The 23,255-nt window shown below is 43.5% G+C and overlaps 1 long non-coding RNA gene across 1 annotated transcript; it reads right to left on the reverse strand.

Annotated features, from left to right (window-relative positions):
* Nucleotides 1-9,856: 9,856 nt before the first annotated feature.
* Nucleotides 9,857-22,944, reverse strand: LOC145423679 (uncharacterized). Its single transcript, XR_013904738.1, has 2 exons — nucleotides 22,556-22,944; nucleotides 9,857-10,055 (listed from the first exon to the last, which is right to left on the reverse strand). It is a non-coding gene; the product is annotated as an uncharacterized LOC145423679 (long non-coding RNA).
* Nucleotides 22,945-23,255: the final 311 nt, after the last annotated feature.

Raw genomic sequence — 23,255 nt, forward strand, 5'->3', positions numbered from 1 at the left:
TTTCTCATGCACGACAGTTACATTTGTGCATTCATTACAGTGCAGCTACTTTGAGCTGCAGTGATTTCTAAGGTTTCATATATCAAGTTCAGAGAAAGTAACTGCAAAGTTAGGGAGTCTGATTTCCTTATCAATACCGATTATCAATTCCTCATCCATTCTCATTGGGTTCTTACTGGCTTTGAGAGTCACTACTATGGCTAAGGAGCATATCAAAGACATTACATTTGTGCAAATTAATTGCATGCTGTGTGGTCAAATGTTTGTTGTGTTATTTTCCTCCAACTATATTCAACTGCATGTTGGAGCAATAGGAAATACCTCCAACATGCTAAAAGTAATAATCAACAAAATTAATACATTACTTTTGTTACGTAAAGAGCGTTGAGGTCATTGTTTAACAAGAGTATTACACATATTACACACCTTTCTTAAAATTAATGAGTGCGTTGTAGCTTATTACACTATTCGTTACATAACTTTAGCATTTGTCTATGAAATGACCTGACTGTCTCATAATTACCGTTACCAACAAAACTCCCTATCCTAATAAGGAAAGACATATGATATTTCCTCCTCCCACATACAAACTGAAATCAGCTGACTGTAGCGCAAATGGAACTGATAAGCAGGATCGATAGGCAAACAGACAAACAATTCCAAGGAACTGAACTTCTTGGAACCAGTTTTTGTAGAGGGTGGTTTACACTGTTTATTTTTCTTCCTTCATCTTATAAGGAGTTGTGCATGGATTACCCTTACCACCACCCATGATGGGGGCTTACTGCCACACAACTGTAGCTCATTTGTATCATCAGCGCTGTGTACTTACAAAACAGCGTTGGCTGTGATTAAGATTGTTTCCCTGATAGAATTACCTGCCTACTGCCTTTCTTTTAAGTCAACCTTTCTGGAGTTCAGCACTATAGCCAGATATTCAAAGCGCACAACCTCAAATCCTGTTACTACTTGTGGAAAAAAATGATCTGAAAATCACCTGCCTCAACCAAACATCCTCAGCCTCCTTTGGAGCTTTCCATTCACCACTCCCAAGTAAGAACTCAAAGACAATTCTTTCTGAGCCATTGTAGTCTCCTTTCCTCTGCCAGTCATTGCCCTCTTAGAGCCTCTCAGAATGCCAAATTAGAATTGAGCTCTCACACAGCCATTAACCTATCTTGTTAACTTTGTAAATAAACCTTTTTCACTCCATTATCAGAGTTAGCTTTTTTTTCCCCCCACAGTGAAATTATGACAGTGTCAGTATTTAATAAAAACTATGCCAAATGCAGAAACAGCATATGGAAAAACTAAGTACAGTTGGGTTCATTTTGAGTGAGGGAAGACAAATATGCTCCAATTATAAGTTTTCACAATTCATTATCAAAACAGAATTTCAAATTTGTTTTACATGGCACCATGGACCTCCTCTCTCTTGCTCAGAGACAAAATGCTACCACTCCCAGTCAGTAAACAGTTTTTATTATGTGGATACTAAGGTAATTGGTTAAAGTTGGAGGAAAGCCACAGTTCTCCTTATTTGGCTGAGATCCAACACTTTGGCTCACATTTCTTCTTCTACAGCTTTCTGATCATCTCCTTATTTGGAGATGACCCTTCGGCTGGTATTGCTCCCATTACCATGGCAACCATTTCTTGTCCTCCAGTCAGGCCTGTAGAGTAAAAGACAGGGTATAGAGTGCATGCCATAAGAGCAGATTTATGTTTGAGGCCACATTCTTGTGAGCAGGTTGTGAGGAAGTGTTGTGTCTGTTAGTATCAGAGTGAATTCAAAACTCTTCTACAATACACTGTGTGCAGTAAAAGACAAAACACAAATATGTGATGCTAATTATGGGATATTAGCCTTAAAGATAAAAATTAATTCCAACAGTACATCCATGTTTCAGTAGTTTAGCTGTAATAACTTGAGGCACTGTATAACTTTAGTCTCTCATGTTGTTATGGACAAATTCTGGCCCACTCATACTGACAAATTAGTTTAAATTTGTTGACATTTGTAAACATTCATTTAAGCACAGCTCTGTAACTATTCTATTCACAGCAAACTAGCACACATATTTGGTATAAGTCATTTGTGTTGATATGCTGTTTGGTTTTTACTAATTGTGTTGCTTGATTGGAAAACATCTCTGATTGATCGTGTCCAAAGCACATATTTTGAGTAGTCCTGTGGATTGCTCCGACCACTTACAACTGTAAGTGGTCTGGCCTTCTCAAGTACTAAGCAAGTTGTGGACCCAAATGCAGGCTCATAGACCCAAGACAAAAGGTAAAATGCACCTGTAAATTCAGGTGCAAATTCACAAGGCAGGAGAACTAAGGAAAACTCAAGGCCTAAATACACGTATGGGGCAGTCAGGAAGATGGAAAACACCGGGGAACACAGCTGAACCTAATTGGGGAAAACAAGACAAGGAAAGAGAAACTAAATAACACACACACACGACAAGAGAGTGGCAAAATAAACAGGATATACCAAAACAGGATAAGTCTATGTAATTGTATTACCTAAGACACAGAAGACACAGATAGGCATTAAAAACTTAAACTCGGGGCATTAACAATAAATAACTGAGGTTATAAAGTTCAAAAGAAAACAATCAAAGCTGAAAACCAAACAGGAAAAAGAAAAGATAGATTACTAACTATCTTGAATGTTTTCCACTTGTGGATAATCTTTCTCACTGTAGAATAACATTCTTCAGATTGTTCGGAAATGGCCTTAGAACAACTCCCAGATTAATGGACAGCAACGTTAGCTTCTTTAAAAATCCTTGCTAATGTGCTTCTCCTTGGAATCCTGTTAACATACACCTGAATATTCCAGACCTGCAAACACCCAAAACTTCTAGTTTTATAGAGGTGCTCACACTAGCTGATAAGTTAATTATATGCATTCAATTAGCAACATCTGGATGCTATTTATCCTCTTCATTCCCACAGAAGCATTAAGGGTGCACAGCGTTTTTCACATGCATATTTGTAAGATTGTCCGGTATTCACGACACGTAGTACTTAGGGATTGTTGAATGTGTTGACTTGCCATTTTTTATTCCTCTTCCTGTATGTCTGGCTAGAATAGTAATAAATTTTTTAGTCATATACAAATTCACCCTTGGTTAGTGTGACTCCTTACAGTGGTAGCAATTTGCACACACCTGCTGATTTTGAGAGGTGAATGGTACATCTGTTCAGGGAAATGCCAGGATGCGCAGCACAAAGCTTGCATTTGTCACAGATAGACTTTCTTTCTATAGCTGTGAGCCAAAGGAGTCTCCACTGGAATTGCAGCACCAGAGCTGTCACTCTCAAAGCTCCAGGGAAGTAGAACCAAAGGAATGTCTCATGTGCAATTTTTTTGAGGCCATAAAACCAGTCTCTCACTCTTTTTGATTCCTTTTCTACCATTGCTATATGAAGTGGTCTTTCGCTGCTCAGCTTTCCATACAGAGCTGAAAGACAGATGACACACACACACACACACACACACACACACACACACACACACACACACACACGCATTGTTTTTTTTTTATTGTTCAACTAAATTTTGAATAATTTCAGTTGTTCAGACAGCAAGTAATACGGCATTCTTAAAATTTGTGCAGATAAACAATGAATTAACCCATAAACTCAAATGGAGCCAACGCTAGCTTGTCAAAACAACAAGTCAGGTCTCTTAATATAGACGATGGCTGGCATGATAAGAACATAAGGATGACAGGAGAAACAGGGACAAACAGGTATGTAGTAGAACTCCTGCATTGGGGCTGGGGTCCAGTGGGTCCCAACGCAAATCTCGTAGGAGCGGGCAGTTTCAAGGTTGCCATGGGTGGAAGTGGACAGTTTTAAGGTTGCTACAAGGGGGAGTGGTTGGCTAAAGTAGACAGAGAATGTTAGCTAAAACTAAGGAAAAGACTGGAAAATCAAATATTTGGAAAGTTTAAAAGTGATACAAACCAAGAAGGTATAGAGTTAGACTTTGAGTATTGTGAGAAAAGTGCTTGTGCATTTCAATATTTTCAGTCATATGATGGACTCGCTACACTGGTGGGCAAAACATTATTCCATCATGATCACAAATAGCTGACAGTCAGCAGTTCACCTGTCTTAAGCCAAGATTACTTGGACCATCTGTCCATGGAAGAAAAATGAAGATATGAAGAGAAACTACAAATTTTGGGGACTTGTGATGCATATTCTGCTCTGGCGGCTTTCAGAATCAGAATACTTTAATAATTATTTAAACGTTTGCAACTAGCAATAATCAGATCTCACTAGAACTTCGTAGACTATGAAATTGCCTCTGTGATGCATATTCTGCTCTGGCAGCTTTATTTAAATCCCTAAAAGTAGTGATGTCTCCCTCTCACCTTACTCTGCTACCAGAAAAAATGCTTTCAAAAAACGGACAGCTACATGTATTTTTGATCTGGATGGGTAAATAATACTGCCTTGTATCAGGTGAAGAACAGATAATTGTTAATATGCTACATAGCTAGCTTAATAAACTAAATAAACTACCATATATATATATTACATTTTTTTGAGTTGACAATTACTGTATGGGGCTAGAAAAGTTCCAGTAGTGTTAATTTGTCACATTATTGTCATGCCACAAGAGTAAAGGTGACTGGGTATTTTCTGATGTTGGGTAAATTATGCCTACAGTTTAAATAGGCCACAATCGACAGCCAGAGTTGCGGTGAAGAAGCAGGGATTGGTGCTAACCCTAACCCTGTAAGGCGGGTATAAGGTGCTCACATGTTGGTGTCATACTCTACTGTCTTCTGGGAGATGTAAATAAATTAGTGCATCCAATAGCACAGCAACTACCTGGGATTTTGTCCAAGTTACATTCAAAGATGTATGAAGGATGGCTGGAGGGCAAAGGACTGCAGAACAGGTGGGCGTGTCCCATTAGCTCTGACTTCATGTGAAAGCTATGAATAACAATGACTTTGTTGGTGTGGGGAGGATTGGACAGAGATATTGCAGCAGAGTGACACAGACAGTGGGAGTGGGTAGTAATGGTCAGATATTCAGTGGGAGTGGACAAGAGTGGGATTAGTGGGATTAGATAGTCCCGCACAGGGCTCCAGTATGTAGCCTTTGGTAAACAAATACTATAAAGTATGTTTTTAATATAAGTAGTATTTATTTTTTAAATACTAAGTTTTAGTTTTACAAACATTATCAGATTGCCAGGAATACTGAAAGATAATATTTGTCATTTTTTAAAAGCAAAACAGAGTTATTGTGTCATGAGACGCTGTGTGCAGGCAGGAGGTGAGGACTCAAAATGCAGGACTCGCAACAGCGCAGACGGCGCAGGACACTGAAGACTGAGCTGCTAAAGGCAACTGAACAGGTGCCAACTGAGCTGCAGGCTGTAGTGATGATTGGAGTGGATGTAAGACAGGCGGTGGTGTAGATTCCCCTGAGCCACTCCCACCTGAGTAGTGGGTATGGGTGCGGAGGTTAGCTGTGTCCTGGAGAACCTCACCTTGGGGGTTGGCGCAGGTTCTGGCAGCAACTGGGCAGCTGCTGTCTCCACCCGAGGAGCTGATACGGGTGCAGGGGGCCAGCAGAGCCTCAGCCGGCCTGGAAACCGGAGCAGGGACCAGCTGGGCGCCAGCCCCCCTCACCTGGGAAACTGAGACAGGTGCAGGGGAGTGCTGGGTCGCAGCTGTCCCGAGAACTAGAGCACAACTTGTCTGAGAGGCAGGCTCAGAAAGAACAGTCTGTAAGAGATTAATTTCCTGCGCTGAGAGAGCAGATGAAAAACAGTGCTCTGACTCCACAGATTCAGGTGTGCTAAGGCTGTAGCTTACAGGTACTAAAGCATCACATTCAGGGTTTACAAACTCTAGAGACGTGTACACCAACAGTCTTTGAGCTTCTTTCTTCTGAGCAAACCCTGTTTTATACTGAGCGCCATGTTCTGCCACTGTTTCCCGGCACACTCTGTCCGTTGCTGCGGCTTCGGCACAGAAGACGTTGTCTGCTAACTCCCGTGCTCGTATTGTCTCCTGGGCTTTCTGCAGCCCATTAATTAGGCCTGAGAATCCCGAGAGCAGATGAAGATGAGAATTGCCTCGATGGTATTAATTCCAACAGCCATAGTTCTAGTGTCCGAGGCGTCGGTGACTCGTGTCCACAGGCTTAAGATGCGGGCCAGATTGCTTTCTCGGGCTGAGCCTGCTGAGTCCATGTCGTGGTCGCGTCGTTCTGTCATGAAACGCTGTGTGCAGGCAGGAGGTGAGGACTCAAAATGCAGGACTCACAACACGGGAATGAAGTCAAAAGGGCAGTTTATTGTAGACTCAGGTTATATTTTCCCAGTCTAGTTTAGTTCATCATTACTTGTATGATTTTCCTAACATTCCACATAAATGATGTGCACTTTTGGACAAATACATTTACTGTACAAACATTTCTTTCGTTATTATTCAGATTGTTACACATTCCGTAACCATACCTTTCAGTTGGTTACAGCAAAACACACGGGGAAATACAGAGCCATGAACACGACATTGGAAACAGGGAAACAGAGGCTTAAATATGCAATACAAAGACAAGAGAACAGGAAACACATGGGGAACACAGCTGAGACAAATAAACATAATGAGACAGAGGAAGCAAAACTAAACACACTGAACATCGAACACAAGACTGTCAAAATAAAACAGGAACACAAAGATGAAAACTCACAGCATGACACGGGAACAGGCAAGGGGAACAACACACAAACACGACAAAGAGGGCAAGGGAGAGCGAGTGGGGAATGTGCGGGAGAGAGTGAGGGAGAAACACGAGGGTGAGGGAGCACAAGAGAGAGATGTGACGGGCTGGGGAAACATGGGAGTGAACACAAGGAAGGAAAACAAGACACACAGAGAGAGGTTTTCCTTCCCACTGTCGCCAAAGTGCTTGCTCATAGGGGACCATATGATTGTTGGGTTTTTTTTTCTCTGTATGTATTATTGTATTGTAGGGAGCACTTTGGTGACAGTGGGAAGAAAAAAACCCTTTTAACAGGAAGAGACCTCCAGCAGAACCAGGCTCAGGTAGGGGCGGGGCCATCTGCTGTGATTAGTTGGAGTGAAAGAAGGAAGACAGAATAAAAGGCATGCTGTGGAAGAGAGCCAGAGATTAATAACAACTATGATTCAATGCAGAGAGCTCTATTAACACAGTGAGTGAGAAAGGTGACTGAAAAAGAAAAACTCAATGTATCATGGGAATCCCCCAGCAAACTACACCTATTGCAGCGTAACTAAGGGAGGATGAATATCATCTTGAATATCAAGATGGCAGATAATCGCAGGCTTCCCCAACCTTATAAACAGTACCTTTGCACAATGACTGAATCTAGCATCACTGACACAGAATGGGCTGTGAGGTCAGTTTCTTGATCATTAACCCTTTCATGCATGAATTATGACGACCTCAATCAGGATTTTTCCTTAAGTACTTTTATTCATCTTTAGCCATGAAAAAAAGATTTTTGAACTTGATTTTTTAAGCATGTACTTTTCAAAGAGTTTTTTACATATCAACTTATGTGGACAACCACTTAGGTGGACAACTGATGTGTATGGAGGGACAAATCAGTGTCCAATGTTTTATGTGCAAGTATACCATTGGCCAAAATCGGTGAAACTGGGGAACCCATGGCACACCCATGTTTCTGCCTGTTGTACTGATGCTTGTACAGTATGTGAAATAGGTGGAATTAAGACAGTTCCAAAAGCAAACACACTTGTTCAGTGCTGAGAGTGGTCCTGTTGCTGAGGTTGGGGTCATCCTGTAACTCTCTTACAAACTACCTCCACTGCATCACTGACTGGAACACAAGTGAAGAGAGATGTAACATCATACGAGACCATTGTTTCATCTGCTTCCCTAATGACGTCTCTCACCTTCTCAACAAAATCTAAGGTGTTCTGAGCTGCCTACCAGTGAGTTGAGGAGCAAAACCAGAAACTTTGAAATGCTATATGTGACCGTGTTGATCATACAGACAATTTGTCTTAAAGGTACACCCTGTTTATGTGTCTTTGCACACTTAGCATGCCCTGGGTATAGCCTGTGGAATGAGGTCTGGTCATTTGTATCATCTTGTTCTAACTGCTTTTAACCTTGTTTCAGGGGCACAAAAGTTCTTTTCTCTCTGAGCATTGACAAAATTTTCTCATGATAGTCTTTCTTCCCCAACTCATTTTATTCCCCAACTCTCTGTGAATGGTACTCATGGCCATTGATCAGTGGTCTGTGATCAATGAGCTTTGATCAGTGGTTGCTGATCAATGGTCATGAGAATTTGGATATTAATGATCAAGGAACTGATCTCCCAGCCCAATGTTCCTTCAGTGGTGGTAGTTTCAGTCATTATGCAAATGTACTGTTTATAAGATTGGGGAAACCTGCAGTCTGCTGAGACTGAATGATTGACGAAACGTTTATCCCATTGAAAATGCTACGTCCAGATGAACAGAATCAACCTTTTGGGATTTACTTACCTGAATGATTGAGAAAGACGATAGTCTTTCTGATTTACCAAAACCGTGCACCTACCCTTATCTGCCAGAAGGATAATAATGTTGCTGTCATTACTAAGTGATATCAGTGCCTTCCTGTATTCCATTCTGATGTTGGATGCTGGGGCTTCCGCAGTTGCAGTTGCAGTTTCTCTGCTTCAGTGTTTTTGTTTCAAATTCCTGTTTCTGTGGCTATGATCAGTTCCACTAGTGGGATTCTTCTCTGCGTCACAGCAAAGTTCAATGCTTTTGCAAGGATCTTTTTCCCTGCTTGAGTGAGTTGTCTGTCAGACCATTTTTTACCCACTTGTTGCCATCCTCGGTGTCGCATCCTTCTCTCTTCTGGCCACTGAGGATATTGTCTGTATTTTGCTGTGGTTTCCGACGCACAACAAGTAAGTCAATTTACTTTGTTGCCTGGTATTAGACTTTTCATGCTGTGCAAGATGAGTCTTCTCAGTGAATTCAAACACCTTTTTAGTATTCTCATAGAAGCGTTGTAAATCTCTGCCGGATCCGCTCCTCTTTAGATTTTAGCACATCACTGGTAAAATTTGTTTGTCTCACCCTACCTTTACATCAGTAATGGGGAATGTTTAAAAGTTGATACAGTAAACTAATGCATACAGATCAGTCAGTCAGTCTCATCATCAACTGAAGCACAAAATGGGTGTCATCAGGACACTACACCAAAATTTTTCAACCGCATCGCTTAACACCGCAGTTTTACATTTGTACTTTTTTTGGGGGGAAATTGCTTTCCATACAAACAATATTCAGTTGTAAATTATTAACTAACAATCTTGTGCTCGTGCTTAAAGTGCTTTGGCACTCTTTGGCAATATTGTAGACAATGTTAAACTTAATCATCACATCGGCCTCCTCTGACGATGTGTTTGCTGCAGCTTGCTGCTGAAAGGCAGTGGGGAGAGGGGACACTTGAGCAGTGCATTTATCACGACATATAATGTGTTTTCTGGATACACTGTGCTTTTTCAGTGTTCAAAGATTGATGGCTCCGTGTCAGAGCACTGACTATGAATTTCAGACGGATCAGGCCTTAACTTGACAAAAATGTTATCAATAGTTCTTTTCGTCTTTTATCATTACCCACAGCTACATCCACTTCTGTCAGGCTAGGCTACTCACTAGGGCTGGGTATCATCACTGACTTCTATAATCCATTCGATTCGATTCAATTTAGCCTCAGACAGCCTGAAATATTATAATTCATTTATCAGTACTGACACTTGTGAGTGTCAGGCTCAGGAGAGACTCGGAGGCAGACCGTCACTTAAGTTCACAATTTATTTACACACAGACACCAGGTGCGGATATATACAGGTGAGGGGGCACAGGAAGAGGGTCTCCGGGGAACACAGGCACGGGAAGGGGACGGGCTATGTACACAATCCTTCACTGAAGCTCAGGTAGCTCGGACTCCGGCTTTCAGCTCACCAAACGGCGGTCCTCAGACTGGCGAGAAATCTGGCACAGGAAGGAAGAACAGGTAAGTTGCGGCACGAAAGAAACTCGGGAAAAAGCTCAGATTTGCAATAATCCAGCGAAGAAGCACTCTCAGCAGCCGCCTTAAGAAGTGAATGAGATGAGACGATTGTTTGCAGGTGTCCGAGCCAGGGGCTGGAGCCGTCATGACTCCGCCCTGGTAGAGTGCAGTGTGCAGGAGGGGAGAGAGAGAGACGCAGCACAACAAAAACACTTGTAGCCATACAGAGTCAGCCGAGAAGGCACAGGGTCATGACAGTGAGACTTCATCAGAATTGTGAGCATCACAGCAGATGCCTTTGTGTCAAAGTAACTGAGAATAAAACACAGAAAAACACGAAGATTTACCTGGCCTAGAGTTTTTATAGCAGATAACCTTAAAAATATTCTGCAATTTTGCATAATTTTAAAAAGTTTGCAGCTGACAGCGCTGTAAACAACGGCAGACTGGGGGGTAATAAGCGAATAAATAATGCCGAAAACAGATATTTGAGATGGGAAACTGTTCTTGAAGTACACACACAGAGAGAGAGAGAGAGAGAGAGAGAGAGAGAGAGAGAGAGAGAGAGAGAGCTGTGCATGAAGTGTGATTTTTATCGCGGTGAAAGAAAAAACAGCAAAAGTAAGAGGAAATTCATGACAACATTTATCAAATGTGAAGTGTAGTTTGCTGCTTCTTTTGCTGCTGGTTCAGTGAATTTTGGTTGGAGACAGACAAAACCTTCAGTTCAGAATCTATCGCAAAAAGATGTAAACGTGTCCATCTACGTGCCGTCGGGTGAGAAAGCCAAGAAAGAGATAGCTGATTATCTGCGTTTACGTCTTTGTATAGAATCTGTTTACCTCCTCTCATTTACTGTTTGGTGATGTTGAAATAGTTTTTTGAGCTTTAACCCGAGATTCTGGCATTTCTGGCAAAATACATTTATATTTAAAAGTCGATTCAGGATTTAATAATTCAATATCTGTCACGGCTGCACAGCAGTCGTGTGGTGAATTGAGAAAAGGATCCAAGATGCAGGCACTGACTGGGGTGCGAGTGAAAATTTATTTGCAGAGGTGATAAAGTGACAAAACAGGAAGAGCAGAGCGGGGAGTAAACAAACCTAAACTGGGAAAACTAAAGAACAAAACTTAAACCAGACACTCACGGGAGGAGGAGCGAAATGCACAAAGAGAGATGGCAGAGAGACGCAGAATGAATACCAGGTAACAGAATAATGCAGACTGACATGGAGTTAAACAGACGACGCGACAGAGAGCACAGGAAAACACAGGGCTTAAATACATGGGGAGTAATCAGGGAATGGGCCACAGGAGGGAGACACAGCTGGGAGCAATAAGGCTAACGAGACAGGGGAGAGGTAAAACTGAACACACTGACATGAGACATGAACTTTCAGAATAAAACAGGAAACTAACAGACACAGAGAACCAGACTGAACTTGACAGGCAGACTCATGAGCAGACACAATAACACCATGGACAGACAGAGGGAACACAGAGAAGTGGAAGCAGGCAGGCAAAGAACAGAAACCTAACAAATGGCAAAATCACAACAGAATACACACTCTGAATGTGTCCGAAAATTTTGGGCTACCCCTGGCTCGAACGCCATAACCCGCAGATCGATTGGGAAAACAGCAGGATAACTGGGTGGAGTCCTAAGTGTCATGAACAGTGTTTACGTTCTGCTACAGTTAGCCAGACGTCCACTAGCCCGTCTTCACCAGACGCTCCTCCCGATTTGACTGCAGTTCCAGCTGAATATCACGACCTAGCCCAGGTGTTCAGTAAAGAAAAGGCCCAGTCTCTTCCCCCCCATCGTCCGTACGATTGTGGGATAGACTTGCTACCCGGCGCTCCCTTGCCCACAAGCCGTCTATACAGTATTTCGAAATCAGAGCGAGAGGTAATGGAGGGCTACATTACCGACTCGCTGGCGGCCGGGATAATCCGGCAGTCCACCTCTCCTCTCGCGGCAGGTTTCTTCTTCGTTGAGAAGAAAGACAAAACGCTCCGCCCCTGCATTGACTTTCGAGGTCTTAACAAGATAACCATTAAGAACAAGTACCCACTTCCTTTACTCACCTCTGCTTTTGAACTCCTTCAGGGGGCTGCCATCTTTTCTAAACTGGACCTCCGCAGTGCTTATCATCTGGTGAGAATCCGCCAGGGGGATGAGTGGAAGACGGCGTTCAACACGCATCGTGGGCACTTTGAATATTTGGTGATGCCTTTCGGGCTCATGAATGCTCCGGCGGTCTTCCAAGCCATGATAAATGATGTTTTACGGGACTTCATTAATCACTGTGTTTTCGTTTATCTAGACGACATCCTTGTGTTTTCTCGGAACCCAGCTGACCATGTCAAGCACGTGAGAATGGTGTTGCAGCGCCTGTTGGAGAACCGGCTGTTTGTAAAGGCAGAGAAGTGTGACTTTCACGTGCGGACAGTCTCCTTTTTGGGGTTCATCATCGAGGAGGGACGGCTGCGGGCAGATCCGGCCAAAGTGAAGGCAGTGGTGGAATGGCCTGAACCCAAGAACCTTAAGCAGCTGCAGAAGTTTCTGGGATTTGCCAACTTCTATCGACGGTTTATCCGCAATTTCAGTCAGGTCGCCCTGCCTCTCACCAACCTAACCTCTCCTAAGCTGCCATTCCAGTGGTCTCCCGGCGCTGAACGGGCTTTTGTGAGACTCAAGCACCTCTTTTCCTCAGCTCCGGTGTTGGTACAGGCTGACATTAGTCAACCTTTTTTTGTGGAGGTGGATGCTTCAGACGCAGGTGTGGGGGCAATACTATCCCAACGAGTAACCGCAAAATTACACCCATGTGCCTTTTTCTCACGTCGCTTATCTCCTGCAGAGTGCAATTACGACGTTGGAGACCGGGAGCTCCTCGCCATTAAGTTGGCGCTTGAAGAGTGGCGACATTGGCTCGAAGGCAGCGAGCATCCGGTGGTTATCTGGACAGACCACAAGAACTTGACCCACCTCCAAGCGGCCAAAAGACTGAATGCCCGGCAGGCCAGGTGGGCTCTGTTTTTCACACGGTTTAACTTAACCATCTCTTACAGACCTGGCTCCCGCAATCTTAAAGAAGATGCTTTATCACGCCAATTTTCCCCGGATCTCGACCCAGACGAGAAGGGGAGACCCATTCTGCCATCCTCGTGCTTCGTGGGGGCTCTGACCTGGGACATAGAGCGGGTTATTAAGGCTGCCCAGCGGTCGGAACCTGATCTGGGCACTGGGCCCGATGGGAGGATGTTTGTTCCCGCGGCGGTCCGAAGTAAGGTCCTTCACTGGGTCCATACGGCCAAGTTCGCCTGCCACCCAGGTAAAAACCGCACTATCGCCTTTCTGCAACGTTTGTTTTGGTGGCCGACTCTAGGGAAGGACGCTCGGGAGTATGTGGCCGCTTGCCCCGTTTGTGCCCGAAACAAGGTCTCCTGTTCACCCCCTGCTGGCCTCCTTCGTCCGTTGCCTGTGCCCAGCCGCCCATGGTCTCATATTGCACTGGACTTTGTTACCGGTCTTCCCCCCTCCTCGGGTCAAACAGTCATCTTGACCGTGATCGATCGCTTCTCAAAGGCTGTTCATTTCGTTGCTCTGCCGAAACTCCCTTCGGCCCTGGATACTGCCAAGATTCTGACGCAGCAGGTGTTCCGTCTCCATGGGGTTCCCCAAGATATCGTGTCCGATCGGGGTCCCCAGTTCACGTCCCGAGTGTGGAAGGAATTTTGTAGGGAACTGGGGGCCCAGGCCAGCTTGTCGTCCGGCTTCCACCCTCAAACCAACGGGCAAGCGGAACGGGCTAATCAAGAGCTCAAAGCGATGCTGCGTTGTGTGGTCTCTTCGAACCAGTCATCATGGAGCGATCAACTGGCGTGGGTCGAATATGCCCATAATGCTAGCACGTCGGCGGCTACTGGGGTTTCCCCGTTTGAGGCCTCCCTGGGGTATCAGCCCCCGCTTCTCTCTGTGTCGGAGGGGGAATTGTCGGTTCCTTCAGTCCAGCACCACCTGCGGCGCTGCCGGCGGGCATGGCGCGCCACCCGGACCGCCCTCTTGAGGACCGCTGAGCAGAACAAGAGACTTGCGGATCGCCGCCGCGCTCCAGCCCCTGCATACCAGGTCGGGCAACAGGTATGGCTGTCTGCGAAATATGTTCCTCTGAGGGTCGAGTCTAAGAAACTGGCTCCATGCTTTATCGGGCCCTTCCCCATCCTGGCCGTGTTGAATCCTGTGACTGTACGTTTGTCTCTTCCCCGTTCCATGAGAATTCACAATGTCTTTCATGTGTCCCAGGTGAGGCCTGTCTGGACCAGCCCTTTGTGCCCGCCCTCCGGGCCCCCGCCACCCGCCCGGATTATCGACGGCTCGCCGGCGTATTCCGTATCGCGGATATTGGATGCCCAGCGCCGCGGTAGGGGCTTTCAGTTTTTGGTGGACTGGGAGGCGTGCGGTCCGGAAGAGCGTTCTTGGGTGCCGTGGTCCGCGGTTCTCGATGCTGCCATGGTGAGAGACTTCCGCCACAGGCACCCTGATAAGTTTGCTGGGTCGCCGGGAGGCTCCCATTAGAGGGGGGGTACTGTCAGGTTCGACGGTGCCCCGACCGGCGACCTGTGTGTGTGTGTATGTGTGTTTGTTCTCCCGCTCTGTTTTTGTCTCCGTCTCCGTTGTAGTTACGCGGTTGCGTAGCAATGGGAGATGTCCGACCCGGAAGTGCCGCCACTCTGAGCGGTCCCACCTGCAACTGATTCCTCGCCAGCTGCTGCCAATCATCCACCATTGTGACAGAACTATTTAATGGTGTGGCTGAGTAACAGACAGCGCTGGAGTATTCCACCAAGCCGGGCTACGAGTGAGACGGAGATACGAGAGGAGAGACGTCACTGTTCACGAAAGTCGTATGGACACACGAGGGGAGCACGGAAAGGACTTAGCACTGTGGATTACTTTGGATTGGCTTCACTGTAAATAAAGACACTGTTCAACCTTAACGAGCGATCCGCGTCTGGGTTCTCTTACTCACCACCCCCGTAACAAATAGTTAAAAGTTGAAATGTAAATAGTTGTTTTTTGTATTGTATGATTTATTTATTACATTTTATGTGGAGTGAATAAATAAAAGTATATTTATGGTGGCCCCTAGAGATAAAACACGTACAAACTCCAAAACACGTATGAACTCCGAAGCACGTACAAAACACAACAGAAGTGCTCCAGGATGCTAGGGGCAGTGTTGAGCTTTGTTACCTAGTGGCTACACAAGCCAGCAAGTACCAACGACCGGATCTGGTGTGTGGTAGTAACAGGTAAATAAACTTTTTTTATTATTATTTGAATATATATGAGTGCTTGTGTATAAATACACAAACAATACACATATGCTTTCAATTGTGTAATTTAAGTGATCTAGGTAGCTCTGTTTTGGAAGTTCAGTTAACGCTAGAAATGTGTTTTGGAGTTTGTACGTGCTTTGTCTCCAGGGGCCACCAGATATACTTATATATAAACATATATAAATAAAACCACGTTTTTTTTCCTTTTGTGCATAATTTTATATTGTTGTTAATAACAAATCAATTAAAGCAACAAAACAACCTGAAGAGCCGGTTCTCTAAAAAGAGCCGGAAATCCCATCACTACTCTCTATCCACCTGCACTTTCAACTGGACCACGGCCAATGAGAGAGGTCCCACCCCTGACTATCTCTGATTAGTTTAGACCACGATAGGGGCATAATGTGTGTCTGTTGTTGACTACACGGAGACTTTGAGAGTTGCAGAGACTTTTTTTGTTAGTCAAACAGTTGGTCGCACCGGTGCGACTTAAGATTTTCTTTAGTCGCACCATTGAAAAAATTGGTTGCATATGCGACCAAATTGGTCACAGTCTAGAGCCCTGGAAGAACATCATATCAAGAAGGCCCTGAGTAAATATGGTTATCCCAGCTGGACATTTGTCAAAGCTGGGAAGGCACCTAAAGAAAGCTCCAGGTGATCTAAGAGAAAAGAAAGACAACTGCTGTCTAAGCAAAAACCCAAAGTGAACCCTTATGTGTTAGGCGTATCGGAACAGTTGAGATGAATTTTTTTCTAAATACTGTCTCTCTGTGGCTTTTAAACTCCAAAACATGATGCACCAAAAATTGCTCCACCCAAAGATCAGGTCCCCCGACATAGAGTAATATAGTGTACACCATTAAGTGTCAGGAGGATTGCCATGATTTATTAACATCGGGGAAACCAAACAGCCTCTTGCTAAGTGGATGGCACAACACTGAAGAGCTAACTCGACAGGCCAGGACTCTGCAGTTTAGTCACACCTACAGTGGGGCAAAAAAGTATTTAGACAGCCACCGATTGTGCAAGTTCCCCCACTTAAAATGATGACAGAGGTCAGTAATTTGCACCAGAGGTACACTTCAACTGTGAGAGACAGAATGTGAAAACAAAATCCATGAATTCACATGGTAGGATTTGTAAAGAATTTATTCGTAAATTAGGGTGGAAAATAAGTATTTGGTCACCTCAAACAAGGAAAATCTCTGGCTCTCACAGACCTGTAACGTCTTCTGTAAGAAGCTTTTCTGTTTCCCACTCGTTACCTGTATGAATGGCACCTGTTTGAACTCATCATCTGTATAAAAGACACCTGTCCACAGCCTCAAACAGTCAGACTCCAAACTCCGCCATGGCCAAGACCAAAGAGCTTTCGAAGGACACCAGGAAAAGTATTGTAGACCTGCACCAGACTGGGAAGAGTGAATCTACAATAGGCAAGCAGCTTGGTGTGAAAAAAATCAACTGTGGGAGCAATCATCAGAAAATGGAAGACATACAAGACCACTGATAATCTCCCTTGATCTGGGGCTCCACGCACGATCTCATCCCGTGGGGTCAAAATGATCATGAGAACGGTGAGCAAAGATCCCAGAACCACACGGGGGGACCTGGTGAATGACCTGCAGAGAGCTGGGACCAAAGTAACAAAGGTCACCATCAGTAACACACTACAACGGCAGGGAATCAAATCCCGCAGTGCCAGACGTGTTCCGCTGCTGAAGCCAGTGCATGTCCAGGCCCGTCTGAAGTTTGCCAGAGAGCACATGGATGATACAGCAGAGGATTGGGAGAATGTCATGTGGTCAGATGAAACCAAAGTAGAACTTTTTGGTATAAACTCAACTCGTCGTGTTTGGAGGAAGAAGAATACTGAGTTGCATCCCAAGAACACCATACCTACTGTGAAGCATGGGGGTGGAAACATCATGCTATGGGGCTGTTTTTCTGCCAAGGGGACAGGACGACTGATCCGTGTTAAGGACAGAATGAATGGGGCCATGTATCGTGAGATTTTGAGCCAAAACCTCCTTCCATCAGTGAGAACTTTGAAGATGAAACGAGGCTGGGTCTTCCAACATGACAATGATCCAAAACACACCGCCTGGGCAACAAAGGAGTGGCTCCGTAAGAAGCATTTGAAAGTCCTGGAGTGGCCTAGCCAGTCTCCAGACCTCAACCCCATAGAAAATCTGTGGCGGGAGTTGAAAGTCCGTGTTGCTCGGCGACAGCCCCAAAACATCACTGCTCTCGAGAAGATCTGCATGGAGGAATGGGCCAAAATACCAGCTACTGTGTGTGCAAACCCGGTAAAGACCTATAGTAAATGTTTGACCTCTGTTATTGCCAACAAAGGTTATGTTACAAAGTATCTAGTTGTATTTTTGTTGTTGACCAAATACTTATTTTCCACCCTGATTTACGAATAAATTCTTTACAAATCCTACCATGTGGATTCATGGATTTTTTTTTCACATTCTGTCTCTCACAGTTGAAGTGTACCTCTGGTGCAAATTACTGACCTCTGTCATCATTTTAAGTGGGGGAACTTGCACAATCGGTGGCTGACTAAATACTTTTTTTGCCCCACTGTACATGCCAGTGAACGCTCTTTCAATGATCAGGATGTACACACCCTTGGCAGGGAGGAACACTGGTTTGAGCGGGGAATTAATAGGTCATTGATGTGAAAAGGGAATGACTGAAATGAGGAAGGAGCCTAAGGGTACATCTTTCGCCATCTTACAATGCTGTGATTGCAGCTATTCCACAACTCTCTGTGAATGGTTGTTATTGGCCATTGATCAATGGTCCATGATCGATGATCGATGATCAATGGTCATTTATCAATGGTCAGGCTAATTTGCATATTAATGATCAAAAAACAGGACCGTGACATTTATATTTTTTGGTGGCTGGGTTAATATAAAAGATGTGCCCATTGTACCTTATTAACCAGTCAAAATCCAAGTTGATCAAATTTTCCATTTTAGGTAAGTAAAGTACGTAAGTAAAATTTTATTTGTATAGCACCTTTCAAGATCAAAATCAAAGTGCTTCACAGAAGCTAAAACATAAAAACAGAAATTAACCAAAAGCAAGTTTAAAAATATTAGTTTTTAGTTAGCTAGTTTTTAAAAGAGACCCCTGAGTCCACAGATCTCAAGCTCAAAGGGAGAGAGTTCCACAGTCTGGGGAACACTATTACAAAAGGTCTGTCACCTTTTGTTTTCAGCCTTGTATGATGGACAACCAGCAAGTGGATGTAAAAGATCTCTGATGTATGTTGGTGCTTTTCCATGCAGAGCTCAAAATGTGAAAGTCAGAATCTTAAAGTGGACTATGAATTTAATGGGGAGCCAGTGCAGCTTGATCAGCAGGGTGTGACATGCAAGTACTTGGAAGACTTGGTCAGAAGCTTTGCAGCAGCATTCTGAACAACCTAGAGACGTTCTAAGGAGCCTTTACATAAACAAGTGAACAAAGAATTACAATAATCCAAAACGAGATGAAACAAATGGATGTGTGACAATATCCAGTTCTGAGCGTGACACAATGGGACTCAGCTTAGCAATATTTCTCAAGTGATAAAAACAGGAGCAGACCAGAGATTTAGCATGAGCATCCAAAGTCAGAGCTTAGTCAAAAGTCTCACCAAGGTTCCTGATAGAAGGTCTGGCAATGTAGCAAGAGGATCTAAATTTTCCATAACCCTAGGTACAAATTTTTCAGGACCACAAACAAGGACTTCTGTTTTCTCCTCATTAAGCTGAAGAAAGTTGTCAACCATCCAATCTCTGATGGCATCTAAGCCCCAAGATGTTTCCAAGCTACAGGTTTTGCATAGGTGCATAAAGGAGATATACAACTGAATATCATCTGCATAGCAGTGATAAGAAATGTCCTTAAAAGTGCTCAAAAAGTGCTGAAGAGGGAGTATATGCGACAGAAACAATAAAGGCCCCAAAATGGAAACTTGTGGGACACCATAGGCAAGAATATTAGAAGAGGACCTATACTTAGAAGTAGCCACAGAAAAGGATCGTTCATACAAGTAAGATAGAAACCAGTCCAAAGCACTCCCTTTAAAAAACATTTGTATAATTCTTTAACCTTTAGTGAGAGGGAGGTACTTTAAATTCATTTTTTTTCTCCAGCAAATTATGAAAATGAAAAGTATTTTAATGAAGAGCATGTGGATCACATTACAATTACTCAAGTAGGAACATAGATCAAGAGGAGAGATATGATTTGCTGAGGAAACATAGGACAAACATGAGGAGAACATGGAAACAGAAAAGGGAAAGGAGACACAAGGACACACACATAAATAGAAACACATAGAGATGGACACAGCTAAACAGGACAACCTAGGCAATATAAACTCAAGACTAATAAATCAAATTAAACATTAAACACAATAATACAAGAATGACATCGAAACACAAGAACTCAAAATGCATTTTGAAAGAGAAAAACAGCTGTAAAAAATGGGAGATTCAAAATTCAAAATGTTAAAAATACACGAAATGCATGAAATACATAAACATTAATACTAATTAATACTTAAGTATTTTACTTTGAATTAACCACATTCAGTGAGTTACACATCCAGCTTTGAATAATAATTCAAATGAAGTATGAATGACCAGTTATTCCACAACAAGTAAACAGAACATTTACTGCTCTGTCCACACTAACATACAGATAATACAGACTAAATAAATAGCTCGTTAAAGTCCTGAAATATGGCTTACCTTTTATTCCCCTCCCTCCCTCTCCACATAAGTGTGCCATACTCAATTTCCAGCTTCAGTGAGAATGAAGAAAGATAGGAGAAGAAAATTGGAAGTTTGGTTTAAAATGCAGACAGCCCTGACTTTCTGCTTGACAGCCTGTGACATCTCCCCACATCAGACTTTGCATGGCAGAATAGGAGCTTGTAATAGAATTTCCCACACCAAGGAGGTTAATTATAACCCCCCCGCTTCTGCAAAGTAAAATAAAATACACCATGCTGCCTGTAAGCTTCTGTAACAGCTGCAAATTCCTGACACCATCTGAGTTTTAAGATTTAATTCCAGGGTAATGTCTGCCACGCTGTTCCTATTATAGCAAGACCCACATGGGATCTTAAGGGGCCTTCAGCCAAAATAACCTACATCACATTCCAGAAAGTTGATTCTTTTTATCTGGACATAGCATTTTCAGTGTGCGCACCAGCGTATCCATTTACTTCTCCCTCAACTTTTCCCCCACCCCCATTCTTTTCTGTTTTGTTTTCTTCCCTTTCTCTGATCCCCTGTCTTATCTTTCACCAATCTGGCCTTTACCCCCTGTCTGCTGCACCATTACATCCACAAGACAATAATATGAATAATAGAATAAATAAATAAATAAAACAAAAATATTAACAAGAGGAATCTACAAAGAGTCTACGGTGCCCCTCTTGGGAAAACAAATATGTTTGGCACAAGAAAACATTCAGACCATGATTCTCCTTGCTACAACTGCTGGACAGGACACACATACACACGTGCAAAGAAAACATGGACTAGAGCTACTGATAGCAAGCAAGCACGTGTAATATTCATCACAGAATCTTGGCAAAAACTCACTAATACTGGACTCGCCTGCTCAGCTTGCTGGCCACATCATGCACCGTCTTGACAGAGATAATACCAGAGGAGCGGTCTCTGTATCTATGTTGACTTGGACAGCTCAGAGTAGTGATCATCACTGCAATATATACCACCTGATGCTAATTTTAGCATGGCACTCTTCCAGCTGTAAACCATAATAAATAATCAGCTGCAGGCCTATACTGAGAGAGCTTTTATTTTCGCCGAGGACTTCAAACAGACTTGTCTTAACCCCGTAATGAATCACTTTTTACAATATCTACAGTCCTCCGCCAGAGAGAAGAATATATATTGGATCACATGTATTCAAATATTAAGCAAGCCTACAGGACTGTACCCATCCCTCACCAGGGACTGTCAGATCACCTATCACTGCTCCTTTTACTAGCAGGAAGACATCCAAAACTGCCATAACCTGGCCTGAAGGAGCACTCTTCCAGCTGCAAGACTGCTTTGAGAGCACTGAGTGGAGTACTTTTGATCACTTTGACCTTCAGGAGTTCTACATAAAGAGCTACACTGACAACATGACAGTGGACAAATGTTTTTTGGTCTCTTCAAACCAAAAATCTTGGATCACCTTGGATGACCAGACTCTTCTGAAGAAACAAAACTAAGCCTTCAAGTCAGGGGAGAAAACTCAGTACAGTGTGGCAAGGACGGAGCTGTGGAGAGGAATCAAGGCTGCAAAAGAGGCTCCCAAAAGGAAGGTGGAAGAACCCCCCACCAACAACAAACTGAAGCTGGTGTGGCAGAGACTACATAGCATTTCCAACTACTACTACAAACAAGGCTCCACACCCCACTGACTCCACGCTGGCAGAAGAATTTAATACCTCCTCCTCTCCCTTTGAGGCAAAGTGCCCTGACACAGCTGAGCTACTTTAGTGTCCACCAGCCACTGCTCTCTCATCCTCCAGGAACACCAGGTGAGTCAGGTGCTAAAAACTGTGAACATCAGGAAAGCTGCTGGCCTGGATGGCGTACTTGGTAAAGTACTTTGTCTCTGCGCTGACCAGCTTGGCCCGAAGACAAAAACCATCAGTCCTGTGCCAAAGTCATCTGCCCCAAAAAGTCTCTATAACTACAGACCCATTGCCTTAAGGTATGCAGTCATGAAATGATTTGAGAGTCTTATCCTACAACACATAAAGGTCTGTCTCCCACAGAACCTAGACTCTGTCTCCCACATAACCTAGTTTCTCATCGGTTTGGCCAGTAGGAAAACTGACGTGAGTCTAGGTTCATGGACACTAACATGCACCACTAACACCAATGCAGTGGTTATAAGCCCAACATAGAGTCCTCTTCCTTGGGATCCTGAGAAGGAACCATCTGGAGAAGAAACTGTTAGTAGCTTTTTAACACATCACCATAGTCTCCTCACCAACTGTATTTCAGCTTGGTATGCTAATTGCTCAGTGGTAGACAAGAAGAACCTGCAGAAGATCATTAAGACAGAAAAAAGGATCGTGGACTGTTCCTTACCCTCTCTGGAGGACATTATCACCAGCACTCTTGCCCTCTTGTAGGAGGTACAGGTGCTTCAAAAGCAGGACAGCCAGGCTGAGAAACAGCTTTTTTTTCCTGGGCCATCAGAACATTGAACACTAAGGTTGGTGGTTCAATCCCTGGCTTCCCCAGTCTGCATGCCAAGTATCCTAAGGCAAGATACTAACCCCAAGTTGCTCTCCGATGCGTCCATCAGAGTGTGAATGTGTGTGAAGGCTTAGATTGCACTTAAGTATAGAAGGAAGTGCTTGTATGAGTGGGTGTGAATGGGTGAATGAGGCATGTTGTATACAGTGCTTTGAGTAGAAAAGCACTATATAAGAATCAGTCCATTTTGACAAGTGCAATGTCCTTTTAGCAGAACTGTATTTATATGTCTTTATACTTTATATTTGCTATTTTAATTTATTTTATTACACTCACTATTTTTCTTGCTATTTTATTTTTGTTATTCTATTATATTTGCTATTTTGTTGTACTATTATTTAATTCCAAAGAATGGATGATGAGTGTAAGCAAGTAAAAATGTATGTATGCTAGTCTGTTGAAATGTCAGCTCTGCCCCAATTCCACTGTACATTGCCGAAGTAAAGGAGCAAAGGAATCTTTATACGCAATTTCATTGTTCTTGACAATGACAATAAATAAATAAATACTAAATACTAAATACTATCTT

Source organism: Astatotilapia calliptera, chromosome 22, assembly GCF_964374335.1.
Source record: "Astatotilapia calliptera chromosome 22, fAstCal68.1, whole genome shotgun sequence".
In the NCBI taxonomy this organism is placed as follows: domain Eukaryota; kingdom Metazoa; phylum Chordata; class Actinopteri; order Cichliformes; family Cichlidae; genus Astatotilapia; species Astatotilapia calliptera.